The following is a 23,680-nucleotide window of genomic DNA, read 5'->3' as shown; positions in this document are numbered from 1 at the left end:
CAATAGCCTACCGTGGGGAACCTTATCAAACGCCTTACTGAAATCCATATACACCACATCCACGGCTTTACCCTCATCCACCTGTTTGGTCACCTTCTCGAAAAACTCAATAAGGTTTGTGAGGCACGACCTACCTTTCACAAAACCGTACTGACTATCGCAAATGAACTTATTTTTTTTCAAGATGCTTATGAATCCTATCTCTTATAACCTTTTCCAACATTTACCCACAACCGAAGTAAGGCTCACAGGTCTATAATTACCAGGGCTGTCTCTACTCCCCTTTTTGAACAAGGGGAGAACATTTGCTATCCTCCAGTCTTCCGGCACTACTCCTGTCGACAATGACGACATAAAGATCAACAACAACGGCTCTGCAATCTCCTCCCTGGCTTCCCAGAGAATCCTAGGATAAATCCCATCTGGCCCAGGGGACTTATCTATTTTCACTCTTTCCAAAATTGCTAACACCTCCTCCTTGCGAATCTCAATCCCATCTAGCCTAGTAGGCTGTATCTCAGTAATCTCCTCGGCAACATTTTCTTTCTCTACTGTAAATACTGACGAAAAATATTCATTTAACCCTTCCCCTATCTCCTCTGATTCCGCACACAACTTCCCACTACTATCCTTGATTGGCCCTGTTCTAACTCTCATCATTCTTTTCTCCCTGAAATACATAGAGAAAGCCTTAGGGTTTTCTTTGATCCTATCCGCCAATGACTTCTCGTGTCCTCTCCTTGCTCTTCTTAGCCCTCCCTTTAGATCCTTCCTGGCTAGCTTGTAACTCTCAAGCGCCCTAACTGAGCCTTCATGTCTCATCCTAACATAAGCCGCCCTCTTCCTCTTGACAAGTGCTTCAACTTCTTGAGTAAACCACGGCTCCCTCGCTCGACAACTTCCTCCCTGCCTGACAGGTACATACTTATCGAGGACACGCATTAGCTGCTCCATGAATAAGCTCCACATTTCGTTTGTGCCCATCCCCTGCAGTTTCCTTCCCCATGCTACACATCCTAAATCTTGCCGAATCGCGTCATAATTTCCTTTCCCCCAGCTATAATTCTTGCCCTGCGGTATATACCTGTCCCTGCCCATCGCTAAGGTAAACCTAACCGAATTGTGATCACTATCGCCAAAGTGCTCACCTACATCTAAATCGAACACCTGGCCGGGTTCATTACCCAGTACCAAATCCAATGTGGCATCGCCCCTGGTTGGCCTGTCCACATACTGTGTCAGAAAACCCTCCTGCACACATTGGACAAAAACAGACCCATCTAAAGTACTCGAACTATAGTATTTCCAGTCAATATTTGGAAAGTTAAAGTCCCCCATAACCACTCCTCTGTTACTCTCGCTCCTGTCGAGAATCATCTTCGCTATCCTTTCCTCTACATCTCTGGAACTATTCGCAGGTCTATAGAAGACTCTCAACAGTGTGACCTCTCCTCTCCTGTTTCTAACCTCGGCCCATACTACCTCAGTCGACGAGTCCTCAAACGTCCTTTCTGCCGCTGTAATACTTTGCTTGATTAACAATGTCACCCCCCCTCTTTTACCCTCTTCTCTGTTCTTACTGAAACATCTAAATCCCGGAACCTGCAACATCCATTCCTGCCCCTGTCTCTGAAATGGCCACAACATCAGGATCCCAGGTACCAACCCATGCTGCAAGCTCACCCACCTTATTCCGGATGCTCCAGGCATTGAAGTAGACACACTTTAAACCAAGTTCTTGCTTGCCAGTGCCCTCTTGCGTCCCTGTAACCTTATCCCCTACCTCACTACTCTCAACAGCCTGTACACTGGAACTACAATTTAGGTTCCCATTCCCCTGCTGAATTAGTTTAAACCCCCCCGAAGCACACTAGCAGATCTCCCCCCCCCCCCAGGATAGTGGTACCCCTCTGGTTCAGGTGAAGACCATCCTGTTTATAGAGGTCCCACCTACCCCAGAAAGAGCCCCAATTATCCAGGAAACCAAAACCCTCCCTCCTACACCATCCCTGCAGCCACGTGTTCAACTCCTCTCTCTCCCTATTCCTCACTTCGCTATCACGTGGCACGGGCAACAACCCAGAGATAACAACTCTGTTTGTTCTCGCTCTAAACTTCCACCCTCGCTCCCTGAATTTCTGTCTTAAATCCCCATCTCTCTTCCTACCTATGTCGTTGGTGCCTATGTGGACCACGACTTGGGGGTGCTCCCCCTCCCCTTTAAGGATCCCAAAAACACGATCAGAGACATCACGTACCCTGGCACCTGGGAGGCAACACACCAACCGTGAGTCTCTCTCGTTCCCACAGAACCTCCTATCTGTTCCCCTAACTATGGAGTCCCCAATAACTAATGCTCTGCTCCTCTTCCCCTTTCCCTTCTGAGCAACAAGGACAGACTTGGTGCCAGAGAACTGCACCCCATTGCTTACCCCTGGTAAGTCGTCCCCCCCAACAGTATCCAAAACGGTATACCCGTTGTTGAGGGAAACGGCCAAAGGGGATCCCTGCACTGCCTGCTGGTTCCCTTTCCTTCCCCTGACGGTAACCCATCTACCTACTTCTTTTACCTGAGGTGTGACTGCCTCCCTATAACTCCTGTCAATAATCCCCTCCGCCTCCCGAATGATCCGAAGTTCATCCAGCTCCAGCTCCAGTTCCCTAACGCGGTCTGCGAGGAGCTGGAGTTGGGTGCAATTCCCACAGATGCAGTCAGCAAGGACACTCTTGGCGACCCCTACCTCCCACATTCTGCAGGAGGAACATACAACTGCCTTTACCTCCATTCCCACTAATCTAGATTCCCAACAAATCTACTGAAAAGCCAAACGAAAAAAAAAAAGTCAAAACTTGTTCGCTTAGCAATCCGACGGACTGAACTTTTTAAATAAAAAGCTTACCTTATCAACACACCAGAATCCTTTTTTTTTTGTTTAGAGGAGGAGGGTGGGTGGGAGACACTACACGTGTAGTGTTTCGGGTACTGCCACTGCCCAAATAAATAGTTTTCCCTTACCCAGCAGTCCCCTGGTCCTCCGAAACAAAAGGGGATTAACTTGTAACTTACACTGAAATTGACCGCTCAGCTGTAAGTTCGCTCCGCACCTCGTTCTGTCAAAAACTGAAATTGACCGCTCAGCTGTAGGTTCGCTCCACACCTCGTTCTGTCAAAGCTGCTCCTCGCAAAAAGAAAAAGATTTTAAAACTGCCCAAATAAATAGTTTTCCCTTACCCAGCAGTCCCCTGGTCCTCCGAAACAAAAGGGATTAACTTGTAACTTACACTGAAATTGACCGCTCAGCTGTAAGTTCGCTCCGCACCTCGTTCTGTCAAAGACTGAAATTGACCGCTCAGCTGTAAGTTCGCTCCGCACCTCGTTCTGTCAAAGCTGCTCCTCGCAAAAAGAGGGATAGGGAGTGACAGGGAGGGAAGGACAGATGGAGGGGTAGAGAAAGAGAGACAGAGAGAGAAGGAGAGAGAGGGAGTGTCAGGAAGGGAAAGACAGATGGAGGGACAAAGTGAGAGACAGAGAGAGAAGGAGAGAGATGGAGTGACAGGGAGGGAAGGACAGATGGAGGGATAGAGAGAAATAGACAGAGATAGAAGGAGAGAGAGGGAGTGATAGGGAGGGTAAGGCAGATGGCGAGACACGGAGAAAGACAGAGATAGAAGGAGCGAGAGGGAGTGACAGGGAGGGAAAGACAGATGGTGGGACAGAGAGAGAGACAGAGAGAGAGACACAGAGAGAAGGAGAGAGACGGAGAGACAGAGAGGGAAAGACTGATGGAGGGACAAGAGAGAGAGAGAGACAGAGAGAGAGGCAGAGATAGAGATAGAAGGAGAGAGAGGGAGTTACAGGGGGTGGAGAAGATAGATGGAGAGACTGAGAGAGAGACAGAAAGAGAAGGAAAGAGAGTGAGAGACAGAGAGGGAACGACAGATGGAACGACAGAGAGGGAGCGACAGAGACAGAAGGAGAGAGAGTGAGAGACAGAGAGGGAAAGACAGATGAAGGGACAGAGAGAGAGACAAATATAGGAGAGAGATGGAGAGACAGAGAGGGAAAGTCAGATGGAGGGGCAGAGAGAGAGACAGAGAGAGAAGGAGAGAGTGGGAGAGACAGAGAGCGAAAGACAGATGGAGAGACAGGGAGAGAGACAGAGATCTCTCCCGATGTTTCTGTCTCCATACTTATCTCTTAAATGTTTGTGCACACAGTAGTGAAAGTTTACATCAAATTAATTTCTCTGACATTCTCCCTTTCAATCGACCCCGCAAACTCTCTCTCTCCAACCTTGTCGCTCTCCACAGCCCTCTCTCTTTCTGCATATCTAACCCTCTCTCCCTCTGTCTCTCTCCTCGTGTCAGGGATAGCAGGAGGGAGGGACAGAGAGAGGAAGACAGATGGAGAATGTTGAAGGAATTGTACTCTATTCCAAAGCTGTGCTGAACCTGCTCTGGGAGTGTTTGATGGGCTATATTAATCGGCCATGTACAGTCCTGTATCAGGCTGTGAAGAAGCACAGCTTGTTCAGTGTACAATGGGTCAAAGGGAACGATTCACTCCTGTCTGCTACTGGGAAGAGAGACTGACCTGAACATCAAGGCAGCGTTTGACCGAGTGTGACATCGAGGAGCCCGAGTAAAACTGAAGTCAGTGGGGATCCGCTGGTTGGACTCATACCGAGCACAAAGGAAGATGGTTGTTGGAGGTCAATCATCTCAGTCCCAGGACATCACTGCAGGAGTTCCTCAGGGTAGTGTCCGAGGCTCAACCATCTTCAGCTGAGATCCCAGGAGAAAATACTGGAAATACTGAGCAGGTCAAGCAGCATCTGTGGAGAGAAAAACAGAGTTAGTGATTCAGCTCGATGATTTCCAGATTTCCAGCATCCACGGTATTTTGCCTCAGATAATAAAGCAATCCATAGCCACAGACCCGGACAACATTCAAGTTTGGGCCGACCAGTGGGAAGTAACATTAATGTCACACAAGTGCCAGGCAATGACCATCTGCAACAAGAGAGAATCCAACCACCTCCCCTTGGCATTCAAACCATTATCCCATCGCTGAATCACCCAGCGTCAACATCCTGGGGAAACATTGACATCAAACGTAACAGAACGAAACACATCAATAGTTTCTTCACCCAGTGGCTGGTGGGTGCCTGGAACTCACTGCCTGAAAGGATTAGTGTAAAATGGGGGTTGATGGCCGGCACAGATGGGGATGGCCGAAGGGCCTGTATAAGAGCTGTATGTCTCCATGACTCCAAAGGATGGTCGAAGCAGAAACCCTCATCACATTTAAAACAATCTCTTGGATATTCACTTCTCTATATTTAAAATGGGTAAGGAATAACTCTCCTCGTCTGCACTGCCCCATCAAACACTCTCAGAGAAGGTATAGCACGGATTAGATACAGAGTAAAGCTCCGTTTAAACTGTCCCTGGAGTGTCGGATTAACCCGGGTCACTCACTGTGCCCGGCTCAGCCTCAAGACTCACCTGCCTCAGTCACTGAGACGCTCCTGTATCACTTGCCTTAATGTAAGTCAATGCCGGGTTTGGGAGCAGGACAGGCACACGGGATTTCGACGACTGCTCATGTGGAGGATCAGCATCAGTAATCCCTCAGAGAATCAGAACAGACCAGCGAGACTCAGGAAAGGAAACTTGTGTTGAATTTGTGAGTCTTGCATTGTGGAATGCTTTAGTATTTGGTGAGAATGTTGATCCAGTGACATTTTGCCCCAGTGGAATGAATAGACACTATATGACTTGATTACAACATTAAGGTACCGTGTGTACTGTAAATATGGACTGAAATAACAATGTAACTGATCAATTTCCAGCTGAATACTATGACTACAGTTATACCTGCTATCCTGTTATATATGTGCTGCTATAATGCTATGTGTGAGAATGTACATACGACACGATGGGATCAAGTCAAAGTGGCCACTGTTTATATTTTCAGACTATGCCCCAAGTTCCTGACTCCGCAGCCGAAGGGAATATTTACTCTCAGTCCACCATATCAGTTTCCCTTTTTATTTTGTAAACCTTCATCAAATCATCCAATAACCTTCTGGGTGAAAAATCTTTTCCTCAAATCCCCTCTAAACCTCCTGCCCCTTGCCTTCAATCTGTGCCCCCTGGTTATTTACCCCTCCGCGAAGGGAAAATGTTTCTTCCTATCTAACCTATCAATGCCCCTCATAATTTTGTATACCTCAATCAGGCCCCCCCCCTCAGCCTTCTCTGCTGTAAGGAAAACAACTCTCGCCTTTTCAGTCTCTCTTCAGAGCTGAAATGCTCCAGCCCAGGCAACATCCTGGTCAATCTGCTCAGCATCCTCTCCAGTGCAATCACATCCTTCCTATCGTGTGGTGCCCAGAACTGTACACAGTACTCCAGCTGTGGCCTAACCAGTGTTTTATATAGCTCCATGATAACCTCCCTGTTCTTATATTCTGTGCTTCAACTAATAAAGGCAAGTATCCTATATACCTTCCTCACCACCTTGTCTACCTGCGCTGCAGCCTTCAGTGATCTATGGACAAGTACACCAAGATCCCTCTGACGCTAGGTACTTCCGATGGTCCTACCATTCATTGGATATTCCCTAGCATTGTTAGTTCTTCCAAAATTCTATGTAACCTAACCGATGTATGATCTTTAATCTTCCAGTGCATGTGTAATGTTTAATTTCTGAAAGGCAGACAGAGCAAAGCTTAACGTACTCCAGAAAACTCCAGACTTTTGGCATTTATGACCTTGTCGGGTCAAATCTGTCGTCAAGTTGGACTGGACTTGAGAATAATTCATTTTAAGTTGTTTTTCCGACAGTACGAGTGTAACTCGATTTGCAGCATCCCATCATATAATATATTTTGCTGTCTACATCACTGTGATCATGTCTGAATACAGGCATAAAATAGCCACACATTTTGCTATTTATTTCGGGGCAGACAGGTGAAGTGTTTATTTTGTCTGTGATTTAACTCGACCCCCAATGATAACCAACATGGTGGAAGAGAGTGATAGAAAGAGAGAGAGGAACAGAGGCAGAGTATCAGAGAGATAGGGAGAGATAGAAATGGGGAGAGAACAGAGAGATAGTGAGGGATAGAGACAGAAGCAGAGAGATGGAAAGTGCCAGGAGACACTGAGAGACTTTAGAAGCAGGGGGACGGGGAGACAGGCTGTGTGGGGACCCTGGGGTAACGTTACAGATAGACAGCGTAGATGCAGGTAAGATGTTTCTCCTGGTTGAGGAGTCTAGAACCAGGGGACACAATTTCAAAATAAGGCAAAAAGCAACTACGGAAAGTGATGAGGAGAAATTTCAATACTCAGAGGGTTGTGAAACTTAGGAATTCTCTATCCCAGAGGGCTGTGGAAGCTCAGTCATTGAGTATTTTTAAAGCAGAGATTGACAGATTGCTGAATACCAATGACATAAAGGGTATGAGGATAGTTTGGGAAAAACACATTGAAGTGGATGATCAGCCATGATAGTATTGAATGGCGGAGCAGGCTCGATGGGCTGAATGGCCTACTCCTGTTCATATATTCCAAAGCTGCCGCAATAGTTTCTCGCAAACTACTCCATCCGGACCCCTTAATATCTCAACGACTTTGATCAAATCACCATGATCCTCCTAAATTCCAGGGAATAAATCCCCAGTTTGTGGAATATCACCTTGTAATTTAACCCTTGGAGTCCAGTTATCATTCTGTTAAATCTACACTGCACTCAAATGGACATGGACCCCTCAAGTCTATTTGGACCTCCAGTGTTTCTATCTTTTCACCATTTATAAAGTACTCTGTTCCAGTCTTTTTAACTGACATTGAAATCTATCTACCACAGTTTTGTCCATTCACCCCAGATATCTCTTTGCAATGCTATGCTTCCAGCGACACGGCTTCCAATGCAGCCTATTTTTGTGTCATTGGTAAACTTGGGTATGTTGCATTCTACCACATCATCTTAAATCGTGAAGAAATACAGCAAAACTGAGACACACACGGGCTTTGCACTAGTCGACAGGAGTGAATCATTCCATCCTGGAAGTTTTTTAATTCCAGATTTATGTTTATTTTTCGAAAAAACAAAGTTCAAATTCACAACAGCCCAGCGTGGGATTTGAACTCCGGCTTTTTCAATCATTAGCTCAGGCCTTCAAATTAAAACCCATAAAAAGAGATTCATTTTCCTACTGCTGTTGTGTGACTGACTGAAGTTTTGTATATTGTTCCCTTCTCCTCTTCTTCCATGTGTTTGAAGTCTTTGAAGTTTGTTAGACATTGGTAAACTCCTTCATGTGGTGTTCTGTAAATACCTTCAATTCTGTGTATCTGCAAGGGACACAATTCAAATTCTCACCTTATTGCATCAACCAAAATGTGCAAGTCCATTCAAACAACTCTACTTCCTGTCTCTGCAAAGATAGCTCACACTTCCACAATGCAGGAATGTCTAAATGAACAAAGAACACAGAAAATTACAGCACAGGAACAGGCCCTTCGGCCCTCCAAGCCTACGCCGATCCAAATCCTCTGTCTAAACATGTCGCCTATTTTCTAAGGGTCTGTATCTCTTTACTTCCTGCCCATTCATGTATCTGTCTCGATACATCTTAAAAGACGCTATAGTGCCTGCGTCTACCACCTCCGCTGGTAATGTGTTCCATGCACCCACCACCCTCTGCGTAAAGAACTTTCCACGCATATCCCCCCCAAACTTTTCCCCTTTCACTTTGAACTCGTGTCCCCTTGTAATTGAATCCCCCACTCTGGGAAAAAGCTTCTTGCTATCCACCCTGTCTATACCTCTCATGATTTTGCACACCTCAATCAGGTCCCCCCTCTACCTCCGTCTGTCTAATGAAAATAATCCTAATCTGCTCAACCTCTCTTCATAGCTAGCGCCCTCCATACCAGGCAACATCCTGGTGAACCTCCTCTGCACCCTCTCCAAAGCATCCACATCCTTTTGGTAATGTGGCGACCAGAACAGCACGCAGTATTCCAAATGTGGCCGAACCAAAGTCCTATACAACTGTAACATGACCTGCCAACTCTTGCACTCAATACCCCGTCTGATGAAGGAAAGCATGCCGTATGCCTTCTTTAAAACTCTATTCACCTGCGTTGCCACCTTCAGGGAACAATGGACCTGAAACTAAAATGGAAAAGCTTTTGACACATTTCCCAACACGTTTGCTAACACTTTTCAGGATGAAGCTAAATTCAACTCACAGATTCCAAGCCCCAAATTGAGCTTTTGGGTAAAACAGGTAACATTGATGAAATCCCAGATCTCTCTGTCCTGTCACCCATTCTAACATTGTACCGTTTAGTTTACATCACTCAGGCTTCCTTCCAAAATGCATCACTTCACATTTCTCAGCATTGAAGTTAACCTGCCCTGTGTCTGTCCAATGATAGGTTGGATAGTAAGCTGTCAAGAGGCCATAAAGTGTCTGCAAAGAGATTTCCATAGGTTAAGTGAGTGAGGAAAAAAATGGGAGATGGAGTACAATGTGGGAAAATGTGAGCTTGTCGACTTTAGCAGGAAGAAAGAAAATCAGTATATTATTGAAATGGAGAGAGACTGTGGAACTGTGGTACAGAGGGATCTGGGTGTCCTGGTACATGAATCACAAAATGTTACCGTGTAGCTACAGCAAGTGATTTGGAAGGCAAATGGAATGTTGTTGTTTATTGCAAGGTGAATAGAATATAAAAGTAGGAAAGTGTTGCTACAGCTGTACAGGGCATAAGTTAGACGACGTCCGCAGGACTGTGGACACTTTTGGTCTCCTTACTGAAGAAATTATATAATTGCATTCGAAGTAGTTCAGAGAAGGTTCACTGGGCTGATTCCTGGGATGAAGGGGTTATCTCATGAGGAAAGGTTGAACAGGTTGGGTCTCTACCCACTGGAGTTTAGAAGAATGAGAGGTGATCTGAGTGAAACATCTCAGGTCCCGAGGGGACTGGACAGGGTGAATGATGAGAGGATGTTTCCCCTTGTTGGGGAGGCTAGAACTAGGGGACACAGTTTAAAAATTAGGGACGTCCCATTTAAAACTGAGATGAGGAGAAATGTGTTTCTCTCAGAGGGGGGTCAGTCTCTAGAATTCTCTTTCCCATGGGGGCAGTGGAGGCTGGATCATTGAATATGTTCAAGGCTGTGTTCGATAGATTTTTGATCAATTAGGGAGTCAAGGGTTATGGGACACAGACAGGAAAGTGGAGTTGAGTTCACAATCAGATCATCTATTGAATGGCAGAGCAGGCTCGAGGGGCCGAATGGCCTACTCCTGCTCCTAATTCATTTGTTCTTGTGTGTCCCATTTCACCAGACTGCCTCTATCCTCCTGAAGTCTGCTACTCGTCCCTTCCCGGTTTATTACATTGCAGATGTCACAAACATTGGCAAACATTGAAGTTATGCGCTGTAAACACAAGTCCAAGTCATTAGTATATATCAAAAAGAGCAGTGGTCCTAATATAAACCTTCACTGTATACCTCCCTCCAGTCTGAAACAACCATTGTCCACTCTCTCAGCCAATGTCATATCCACTCAGCCACTGTCCCTTTCATCCCTGGAGCACCAATATTGCTAGCTGGTCAATTAGGAGGCACCATTAAGTCCTCCCCATGAGGACCCTGGTCCCAGACCTCTCTGTTCCCACTCTCCCAAAAACATTCCCCAGACAGGGACAGCATGGATTAGATACAGAGTAATGCTCCTTCTACATTGTCCCATCCAACAGTCCCAGGACAGGAACATCATGGGGTGGATACAGAGTGAATCTCGCTCCACACTGTCCGAAACAGACACAGTGAGAGACAGAAAGAGTGAAACAGAGAGACATAGACTGACAGGGTGACTGACAGAGAAAGAAGGATATTTAACAGGGGTTATTGGTCGAGGAGGATGCAATTTAACCCCACAACTCTGTTCCAGCATTCAATGAGATCATGGCTGATCTGTGATCAAACTTACACCATATATCCTACCTTTGCCCCTTATCTCTTAATACATTTGGTTAACAAGAATCTATCAATCACAGGTTTAAAAATTAACCAATAAGCCAGCATGAAATTTCCACAAACAATATCATGAGGGTGTGATGGCTACCACAGTGGTATAGCTTGCTGAATATTTAAAGCATACAGTATCCTGAGATTTATTTATAGGGGCATAGAGGACAAGAGCAAGGAGGTTATGTAGAATTTGTATAACACACTAGTTCATCCGCAGCACGAGTATTGCGTCCATTTCTGAGTGCCGCACTTTAGTAAAGGCGTGAGGACATTGGAGAGAGTACAGAAGAGATTCACGAGAATGGTTCCAGGGATAAGGAATTTCAGTTATGAAGATCGATTGGAGAAGTTAGAACTGTTTTCCTTGGAAAAGAGAAGGCTGAGAGGTGACTTGATAGAGGAATTCAAAATCATGAGGGATCTGGACAGAGCAGATAGGGAGAAACTGTTCCCACGTGTGAAAGGATCGAGACCGAGGTGACACAGACGGATAATATTTGGTAAGAGAAGCAAAAGTGACATGGAGAAAAACGTTTTCCTGCAGTGAGTGCTTAATGTCTGGAATGCGCTGCCTGAGAACGTGGTGGAGGCAAGTTTAATTGAAGCATTCAAAAGGGAATTAGACACTGATATGAAAAGGAAAAATGTGCAGGGTTATGAACAGAAGGCGGGGTAATGGAACTGAGAGAATTGCACTCTCGGAAAACCAGTGCAGACAAGATGGCCCGAATGGCCTCCTTAAGCACTGCAACAACTCTGAGACAGAGGCAGAGAAAGAGAGAGAGGGAGAGATAGAGAGAGAGAGAGAGCATGTGAGAGAGACAGAGACAGAGAAGGTGAAGCAGAGAGAGGGACAGGCAGCGGAAAAGTGAGAGAGGGAGAGGCAGAGAGTCAGACAGACAGACAGAGGGAGACAGAGAGACAGAGACAGAGACATGCAGAGAGAGGGAGACAGAGAGAGGGAGAGGCAGCGGCAATGTGAGAGAGGGAGAGGCAGAGAGAGAGACAGAGGGAGAGAGAGCATGTGAGAGAGACAGAGAGGGTGAGACAGAGAGAGGGAGAGGCAGCGGCAAAGTGAGAGAAGGACAAGCAGAGAGAGAGAGACAGACAGACAGACAGACAGAGGGAGACAGAGAGATAGAGACATAGAGATAAAGAGGGAGACAGAGATAGAGGAAGAGAGACAGAGAGCGAGAGAACGACAGATAGGGAGGTAGAGAAGGAAAAGGAGTGGGAGGGAGAGATGATCTGAGAGAAAAACAGAGTTAAGTATTGAGACAGAATAAGAGGGACAGAGAGAGGGAGTGACAGAGAGAGGGAGAAAGAGAGACAGAGACAGAAAGAGAGAAGGAGAGGCAGAGAAAGGGAGAGGGAGTAAGAGAGAGTGAGATGTCACACGGTGGAGATAAACTAATAAGACAACCACACAGAGACACTCCCTGCGGAGATAGTATAATAACAGACGCACTCAGAGACTCTCCCTGTGGAGATACTAGAAGAACAGACCCACTCAGTTACTCTCTCTATGGAGATGATAAAATACAAGAACCACTCAGTGACTCTCCCTGCGGAGCTACTACTATAACAGACCCGCTCATTCACTGTCCTTGTGGAGATAGTATGATAACAGACCCACTCAGTGACTCTCCCTGTGGAGATACTTTCAGAACAGAGACACTCAGTGACAATCCCTGTGGATTTACTACAACAACAGAACAACTCGGTGACTCTCCCTGTGGAGATACTATAATAACAGACCCACTCAGTGACTCTCCCTGTGGAGATACTAAAACAGCAGACCAACTCAGTCACTCACCCTGTGGAGATGCTATAATAACAGACCAATCAGTGACCCGCCCAGAGGAGATAATATAATAACAGACCCATTCAGTCACTCTTCTTGTGGAAATATTATGATAACACACACAATCGGTGAATCTCGCAGTGGAGATACATTCAGAACAGACCCACTCAGTCATTCTCCCTGTGGAGATGCTATAATGACAGCCTCACTGAGTACACTCACCCCGTCGAGATACTAGAATAACAGACCCACTCAGTGACTCACCCCGTCGAGATACTATGATAACAGACAGACACAGTGATTATCCCTGTGGAGTAAACTATAATAACAGACTCACTTAGTGACTCTCCCTGTACAGATACTACAGAAACAGACTCACACAGCGACTCTCCCTGTGGAGATACTATAATATCAGACCCACTCAGTGACTCTCCCTGTGGAGATACTATAATACCAGAGACACTCAGTGGCTCTCCCACTGGAGATACTATAATAACAGCTCCACTCAGTGACTCTCCCTGTGGAGATACTATAATTGCAGCCCCACTCACTGAATCGCCCATTGGAGATACTATAATAACAGACCCACTCAGTGACACTCGCTTTGGAGATATTCCAGCAACAGACCCATTCAGTGACTCTCCCTGTGCGGATAATACAAAATTAGACCCACTCAGTGACTCTCGCTGTGGAGATACTATAATAACAGACACACTCAGTGACTCTCCCTGTGGAGATACTAGAATAACAGAACCACTCAGTGACTCTCCCTGTGGAGATACGATAATAACAGACCCGCTCAGTGACTCGCCCTGTGGAGATACAATAATAACAGACCCACTCAGTGACTCTCCCTGTGCAGATACGACAATAACAGACACACTCAATGACTCTCCCTGTGGAGATACTATAATAACAGACCCACTCAGTGACTCTCCCTGCGGAGATACTCTCAGAACAGACCCACTCAGTGACTATCAGTGGTGAGATACGATAATAACAGACCCACTCAGTGACTATCCGTGGTGAGATACTATAATAACAGACACACTCAATGACTCTCCCTGTGGAGATACTATAATAACAGACCCACTCAGTGACTCTTCCTGTGGAGAAACTATAATAACAGACCCACTCAGTGACTCTCCCTTTGGAGATACTATAATAACAGACCCACTCAGTGACTCTCCCTTTGGAGATACTGTAATAACAGCCCCGCTCAGTTACTCTCCCTGTGGAGATACTATAATAACAGACCTACTCAGTGACTCTCCCTGTGGATATATTATAATAACAGACCCGCTCAGTTACTCTCCCTGTGGAGATACTAAAATGCAGACCCACTCAGTGACTCTTCCTGTGGAGATTCTGTAATAACATACCCACTCAGTCACTCACCCTGTGGAAATATTGCAATAACAGACCCACTCAGTGACTCTCCCCGTCGATATACCATAATAACAGACCCACTCAGTGACTCCCCCTGTGGAGGTACTATAATAACAGACCCACTCAGTGACTCTCCTTGTGGAGATACTATAATAACAGAAACACACAGCGACTCTCCCTGTGCAGTTACTATAATAACAGATTGACAAGGTGACTCTCCCTGTGGAGATACTATAATAACAGACCCACTCAGTGACTCTCACTGTGGAGATTCTGTAATAACAGCCCCACTCAGTGACTCTCCCTGTGGAGATATTATAATAATAGACCCACTCAGTGACTCTCCCTGTGGAGATACTATAACAGCAGACCCACTCAGTCACTCACCCTGCGGAGATTGTGTCATAACAGACCCACTCAGTGACTCTCCCTGTGGAGATACTATAATAACAGACCCACTCAGTGACTCGCCCTGTGGAGATACAATAATAACAGACCCACTCAGTGACTCTCCCTGTGCAGATACGACAATAACAGACACACTCAATGACTCCCCCTGTGGATATACTATAATAACAGACCCACTCAGTGACTCTATCTGTGGAGATACTCGCATAACAGACACACTCAGTGACTATCCGTGGTGAGATACGATAATAACAGACCCACTCAGTGACTATCCTTGGTGAGATACTATAATAACAGACACACTCAATGACTCTCCCTGTGGAGATACTATAATAACAGACCCACTCAGTGACTCTCCCTGTGGATACACTATAATAACAGACCCACTCAGTGACTCTCCCTGTGGAGAAACTATAATAACAGACCCACTCAGTGACTCTCCCTTTGGAGATACTATAATAACAGACCCCCTCAGTGACTCTCCCTTTGGAGATACTATAATAACAGACCGACTCAGTGACTCTCCCTGTGGATATATTATAATAACAGACCCGCTCAGTTACTCTCCCTGTGGAAATAATAAAATGCAGACCCACTCAGTGACTCTCCCTGTGGAGATTCTGTAATAACATACCCACTCAGTCACTCTACCTGTGGAAATCCAGTAATATCAGAAACACTCAGTGACTCTCCCTGTGCAGATTCTGCAATAACAGACCCGCTCAGTCACTCACGCTGTGGAAATACTGCAATAACAGTCCCACTCAGTGACTATCCCTGAGGAGATACTATAATAACAGACCCACTCAGTGACTACCCCTGTGGAGGCACTATAACAACAGACCCACTCAGTGACCTTCCCTGTGGAGATTTTAGTATCACAGATCAACTCAGTGACTCCCCTGTGGAGATACTCGAATCACAGACCCACTCAGTGACTCTCCTTGTGGAGATACTATAATAACAGACCGACTCAGTGACTCTCCCTGTGGAGATAATATAATAACAGACCCACTCAGTGACTCACCCTTTGGAGATACAATAATCACAGCTCAGCTCAGTTACTCTCCCTGTGGAGATACAATAATGCAGACCCACTCAGTGAATCTCCCTGTGGAGATTCTGTAATAACAGACCCACTCAGTCACTCACCCTGTGGAAATATTGCAATAACAGACCCACTCAGTGACTCTCCCCGTCGAGATACTATAATAACAGACCCACTCAGTGACTCCCCCATGTGGAGCTACAATAATAACAGACCCAATCAGTGACCCTCCCTGTGGAGATACTCGAAACACAGACCCACTCAGTGACTCTCCTTGTGGAGATACTATAATAACAGAAACACACAGCGACTCTCCCTGTGCAGTTACTATAATAACAGATTGACAAGGTGACTCTCCCTGTGGAGATACTATAATAACAGACCCACTCAGTGACTCTCACTGTGGAGATTCTGTAATAACAGCCCCACTCAGTGACTCTCCCTGTGGAGATATTATAATAATAGACCCACTCAGTGACTCTCCCGGTGGAGATTGTGTCATAACAGACCCACTCAGTGACTCTCCCAGTGGAGATTCTGTAATTACAGCCCCACTCAGTCACTCACCATGTGGAGATGCTATAATAACAGACCAATCAGTGACCCGCGCAGAGGAGATAATATAATAACAGACCCATTCAGTCACTCTTCTTGTGGAAATATTATGATAACACACACAATCGGTGAATCTCGCAGTGGAGATACATTCAGAACAGACCCACTCAGTCATTCTCCCTGTGGAGATGCTATAATGACAGCCTCACTGAGTGACTCACCCCGTCGAGATACTAGAATAACAGACCCACTCAGTGACTCACCCCATCGAGATAATATGATATCAGACAGACTCAGTGATTATCCCTGTGGAGTAAACTATAATAACAGACTCACTTAGTGACTCTCCCTGTACAGATACTACAGAAACAGACTCACACAGCGACTCTCCCTGTGGAGATACTATAATATCAGACCCACTCAGTGACACTCCTTCTGGAGATACTATAGTAACAGACCGACTCAGTGACTCTCCCTGTGGAGATATTATAATTGCAGCCCCACTCACTGAATCGCCCATTGGAGATACTATAATAACAGACCCACTCAGTGACACTCGCTTTGGAGATATTCCAGCAACAGACCCATTCAGTGACTCTCCCTGTGCGGATAATACAAAATTAGACCCACTCAGTGACTCTCCGTGTGGAGATACTATAATAATAGACCCACTCAGTGACTCTCCCTGTGGAGATACTACAATAACAGACCCACTCAGTGACAGCCCTTGTGGAGATACTATAGTAACAGACCCACTCAGTGACTCTCCCTGTGGAGAAACTATAATGCCAGAGACACTCAGTGGCTCTCCCACTGGAGATACTATAATAACAGACCCATCAGTGACTCTCCTTGTGGAGATACTGTAATAGCAGACCCACTCAGGGACTCTCCCTTTGGAGATACTATAATAAAAGACGCACTCAGTGACTCTCCCTGTGGAGATGCGATAATAACAGCCCTGCTCAGTTACTCTCCCTGTGGAGATACTATAATAACAGATCTATTCAGGGACTCTCCCTGTGGATATATTATAATAACAGACCCGCTCAGTTAATCTCCCTGTGGAGATACTAAAATGCAGACCCACTCAGTGACTCTCCCTGTGCAGATTCTGCAATAACAGACCCGCTCAGTCACTCACCCTGTGGAAATAATGCAATAACAGACCCACTCAGTGACTATCCCTGAGGAGATACTATAATAACAGACCCACTCAGTGACTCCCCCTGTGGAGGTACTATAATAACAGACCCACTCAGTGACCCTCCCTGTGGAGATATTATTATCACAGATCAACTCAGTGACTCCGCTGTGGAGATACTCGAATCACAGACCCACTCAGTGACTCTCCTTGTGGAGATAATATAATAACAGACCCACTCAGTGACTCTCCCTTTGGAGATACTATAATAACAGCCCAGCTCAGTTACTCTCCCTGTGGAGATACAATGATGCAGACCCACTCAGTGAATCTCCCTGTGGAGATTCTGTAATAACAGACCCACTCAGTCACTCACCCTGTGGAAATATTGCAATACCAGACCCACTCAGTGACTCTCCCTGTGGAGGTACTATAATAACAGACCCAATCAGTGAGCCTCCCTGTGGAGATACTCGAATCACAGACGCACTCAGTGACTCTCCTTGTGGAGATACTATAATAACAGAAACACACAGCGACTCTCCCTGTGCAGTTACTATAATAACAGATTGACAAGGTGACTCTCCCTGTGGAGATACTATAATAACACATCCACTCAGTGACTCTCACGGTGGAGATTCTGTAATAACAGCCCCACTCAGTGACTCTCCCTGTGGAGATATTATAATAACAGACCCACTCAGTGACTCTCCCTGTGGAGATGCAATAATAACAGACCCACTCAGTGACTCTCCCTGTGGAGATACTATCATAACAGACCCACTCAGTGACACTCTTTGTGGAGATACTATAGTAACAGACTCACTCAGTGACTATCCGTGGTGAGATACTATAATAACAGACCCACTCAGTGACTCTCCCTGTGGAGATGCTATAATAACAGACCCACTCAGTGACTCTCCCTGTGGAGATACTATCATAACAGACCCACTCAGTGACTCTCCCTGTGGAGATAATATAATAACAGACCCACTCAGTGACTCTCCCTGTGGAGATACTATAATAACAGACCCACGCAGTGACTCTCCCTGTGGAGATAATATAATAACAGACCCACTCAGTGACTCTCCTTGTGGAGATACTATAATAACAGATCCAATCAGAGACTTTCCTGGTGGAGATACGATAATAACAGACCCACTCAGTGAGTCTCCCTGTGGAGATACTATAATAACAGACACACTCAGTGACTCCCCCTGTGGAGATACTATAATAACAGACCCACACAGTGACTTCCCTGTGGAGATACTATAATAACAGACCCACACAGTGACTCTCCCTGTGGAGATACTGTAATAACAGCCCCATTCAGTGACACACCCTGTGGAGAATATATACTAACAGACCCACTCAGTGACTCTCCCTCTGGAGATGCTTTCTTAACAGACCCACTCAGACAATCTTCCTCTGGAGATACTACAATAACAGATCCACTCAGTGACTCTCCCTGTGGAGAGACGATAATAACTGATGCACTCAGTGACTCTCCATGTGGAGAATATATACGAGCAGACCGGCTTAGACACTATCCCTGTGGAGATACTATACTCACAGACCCACTCAGTGACTCTCCCTGTGGAGATACTATACTCCAGAGTTTCACTCTCTTTGCCTATTTCTTGTACCTCTGTGTACTCAGGTTTACATAAAACTCTGTTTATATTTGACATTTGCCCTTTCGATCTAACCTAACAACGTGACTGTCTCTAACATTCTCTCTGTGTCTGTGAACAGCGGGACCTTGGAGTGAATGTTCACTGATTCCTGAGGCTGACAGGACAGGTGGATAAGCTGGTTCGGAAGGGATATGGGAGACTTTCATTTCCCGACCAAATGAAATAATCTCTCATTGTCGACCCTATCCAGTCCCTTCAGAATATGTTTCAATGAGATCAGCTCTCATTCTTCTAAAGTCCAGAGAATACAAGTCCGATTTACTCAGCCTCTCATCATAGGACAATGGCAGAGAAGCTAAACAAATACTCTGTGTCTGTCTACATGTTCACTATCATGCTCTGTAATCTTCTTTGAATCATTGAACACTGCAGTTTCGGGATCATTTCACTGTTTGTTGTTGAGCTGTTGAATTTGTTTGATCGGCAGTGATAATATTTTTGGACCATTGTATTGAGTCCAATGGGTTGCGACCAGGATTATTGGGTGATTTCTCTCTGCAACCTTTAATCTTTAATAAAGCTTATCTGGGCATTAACCTGCAATCTATTTTTATATGTCTGACTCCACTCACTATGCGGGGGGAATAAAGTTAATTTTGTCTGGTTGTGCACCCAATTAAATGATTGTTTAACACCGCAAGACTTTCTTTACTGTGAACGTGTGCTGATCTCTCCCTGTTAGAGACACACACATACAATACACGCACACACACAAACATATAACATCTGCCTTTCTCTCTGCCCACATCTATCCTGGACTTTCCCTCTCTCTCTGATGGACACTCGATCTCTCATTTATTTTTCACACTTTCTGTACACCCTGTGTCTGCTCTTTTCCTCTAATTTCTCATTTTCCTTCCCACTCTCTCTCCATCTCTCTCTCTCTCTCTCTCTTTCACTCTGTTACTCTCTCCTCACCTTTATCTCTCCATTGATTAGTTTCCTCACTCTCAAACTCTACTTCTCCCTCACTCTCCAACTTCTTTTCTCTTTTATCGCTCTTCACATCTCTCTATCATGATCTCTCAATCTCTGTCCAACTGAGGAAATTCTCCCTCCATTTCTCACCATCTCTTGCTCTCTCACTCTCTTCCTATCACCTATTTTCTCAGTCTCTCCATCTCTCTATTATTCTTTCAATCTCATTTATCTCTCTCTCTCTTGCCCCATCACTCTCTCATTTCTATTTCCCTCTCTGGTCCTCGCTCTCCAACTCTCTTGCTCTGTCTGTCCATGTTGGATCCCTTCAAGAGTTTGGGACAGTCCTGGCGTTGCAGGGTGCCTTTAAGAGTCTGGTGCTGGCCCCACCCCCACCCCGGGGTGGTCACATGCCGCCCAAGCCGCGGCTGCGCGGAGGCTGGAGGCAGCCGTTGACACCTGTGACCTCCAAACAAGTAGAGTGACGCAGCCAATCAGGGCTCAGTGAGGCGCGTGGAGGGACAGCGGCGTCATCAGCCGCCATGTATGCGCGACCTCCCGCCGGCTGTTTATTTCCGTGAGAAAGCAGCTGCAAGGAAAAGGAGAAGCGGCTTCAGTTGTCGGTACCACAAGTAGGGGCTTTTTCCAGCCTCGCGGCCTTGTGGGGGCCGCAGGACGCCATTGCCCCCTCATTAACTCAGTCAAAATCAACTCATTCCGTCTCAGCTCCCGCTCTCTCCTTTTCATATTGCAAGCTGAAATAGGCTTTGTTGGCAACAACAACACCATCCAGGGTGTGATCAGATACTCTGTCCCTTCGTAAACGATTTCCTGTCCCTCAAACAGCTTGTGCCATTGCCCTGTTTATCGGTGTTTTTCCCCCTTCTGATATTATTGAATTTGTTAGTGGCTTTGATCCTGCTGAAATGGCTGCTGAAGTTTTTGGTCTTTTTCTCCTGGCTTCGTAGCTAACCCTGTCTCTGTCTGTCTCACTCCGAGTATCAGAGATAGCAGAAGGCAGAGACTGAGAGAGGAAGACAGAGATAGGGACACAGATAACAACTCCAGCTTCTCCAATCTATCCACGTAACTAAGTCTCTCATCCCTGGAACCTTGCTCGTGAACCTTTTCTGCACCATGTCTAATGCCCTCACATCTTTCCTAAAGTGTGGTGTCCAGAATTGGACACAATACTACTTGAGGATGCAGCAGGTGTTTTATAAAGCTTCATCATAACATCTAAAATAAAATCAAAATACTGCGGATGCTGGAAATCTGAAACAAAAACAAGAAATGCTGGAATCACTCAGCAGGTCTGGCAGCATCTGTGGAAAGAGAAGCAGAGTTCACGTTTCGGGTCACTGACCTGAAACGTTAACTCTGCTTCTCTTTCCACAGATGCTGCCAGACCTGCTGAGTGATTCCAGCATTTCTTGTTTCTGTTTCATCATAACCCCCTTGCTTTTGTGCACTAAGCCTCGATTTACAAAGCCTGGGATCCCATATGCCTTTTAACCACTTTCTCAACGAGCCCTGCCACCATCAATTTGTGCACAGATGTCCCAGGTCTCTCTGTTCCTGCACCCACTTTCTTCTGTTCTTAGGTTCTCGTAACAGAGAGGGTCAGGAGGACAGGGAGGTCTAGAAAGAAGGAGGGGGAGAGAAAACAAACTCAAGGAAACACGAGTGGGAACACCACCGCCTGCAAGTGTCCCTTAAAGTCTCACACCATCCTGACTTGGAACTCTTTCGCCGTTCCTTCACTGTCACTGGGTCAAAATCCTGGAACTCCCTTCCTAACAGCACTGTGGGTGTACCTACCCCACATGGACTGCAGTGGTTCAAGAAGGTTCAAGGGCAATTCGTGATGGACAATAAATGCTGGCCTAGCCAGTAACGCACACATCTAACAAATGAATAAAAAATAATAACGAGTTGGCACCAAGTCACTTCAGGAGATATTAGACTAACAAAGAACAGTATAACGCAGGAACTGGCCAATCGGCCTTCTAAGTCTGTGCCGATCTTGATGCCTGTCTAAACTAAAATGTTCTGCACTTCTGGGGACTGTATCCATCTATTCCCATCCTATTCATGTATTTTTCAAGATGCCTCTTAAACGTCGCTATCGTACCTGCTTCCACCACCTCCCCCGGCAGCAAGTTCCAGACACTCACCACCCTCTGCGGAAAGAACTTGCCTCGCACATCCCCTCGAAACTTTGCCCCACGCACCTTAAACTGGACAGAAGAACATAAGAAGTAGGAGCAGGAGTTGGCCATTCAGCCCCTCAAGCCTGCCCTGCCATTCAATAATATCATTGCTGATCTGACTCAACTCCTCTTTCAGGCCTGTTCCGCAGAACCCTCGACACCTCGAGATTTCAAAAATTTATCTATCTCTTCCTTAAATGCAATTAGTGACCTAGCCGCCACAACTCAGAGGGACAGAATTCCAGATTTCAGCACCAAAAACTTGGTTAAAGAGCCTGGATTTTGGGAGCGTCATCAAATAGGAAAGAGCATTAGTGAGACGGAGAGGTTTAGGAAAGGAATTCCAGAGTTAGGGCCTTGGCAGCTTGAAGGCACGGCCACCAATGGTGGAACGATTCAAATTGGGGCTGCTCAAGAGGTCAGAACTAGAGGATCGCAGGTATTGGGGGATTGTGGAGCTGGAGGAGATTGCAGAGATAGGGAGCGGTTATTTGAAGAAGACAGTTCCAAAATTACATCACCCTTTGTGTGCAGACGTGTTAATAAATTTCACCCTTGAAAGGCTTTTCAACAAATGTACGATTGTTAGACAGTCCACCTCATCCGAGACACCCCCAACTAGTGAGAAGAGTTTCTCTTTATCTACCAAATCAGTTTCCACTATCATCTTGTAAACTTTGATCAAGTCAACCATTACCTTTGTTAACTCCAAGATACAGCGTAAAACTCTGTCTACACTGTCCCATCAAATGCTGCCAAGCCAAGTTATCTACAGAGCAAATCTCTGTCTTCTCTGTTCCATCAAACACTTGCAGGGCAGGTAAACTGTGTGGTTAGATACAGAGTAAAGCTGCCTCTATTTATGCCTCTCTTTCTCCTCCTCTATCCACATGGGGAGAGTAACAGTGAGAAAGACAGGGATAGATATGCAGAGAGAATAACATAGAGAGGGAAGGATAGCAATGGGGAGAGATTATCGGAGAGACAGAGGAAGAGATTTCAATGGAGAATGTCATTCAGTGTTCCTGCAAATCTGTGTGCAGCAGCCTGGAAGGTACAACGCAGATCCTGTTCCGTGATAAAGAACAGGTCTTCAAAGATTCTTCAAATATTTAAAGGGACAGCGCACGAAAGAAATAACTGGCCGTGCACAACAACTAAATTTTCAGGGAACATTGGAGCCTACTGTGACTCCGTGGGTAATAATCGTGCCTCTGAGTAATATGTTTGTGCGTTTAGGACAGAACACAAAATCCACGCTGATGCCACCCAACAGAAAATCAGAACAGACCAGCGAGACTCAGAAAAGGAAACGTGTGTTAAATGTGTGAGCCTTACGTTTTGGAATGTTTTAGTGTTTGAGTAAATTTTTAATGTTTGCCGATGATACCAAACTTGGATGAGATACAAACAGTGAGGATGACACCATCGACTGC

Source organism: Heterodontus francisci, chromosome 21 (assembly GCF_036365525.1).
Source record: "Heterodontus francisci isolate sHetFra1 chromosome 21, sHetFra1.hap1, whole genome shotgun sequence".
NCBI classification, from domain to species: domain Eukaryota; kingdom Metazoa; phylum Chordata; class Chondrichthyes; order Heterodontiformes; family Heterodontidae; genus Heterodontus; species Heterodontus francisci.
Note: the sequence above shows the minus strand (reverse complement) of the source record.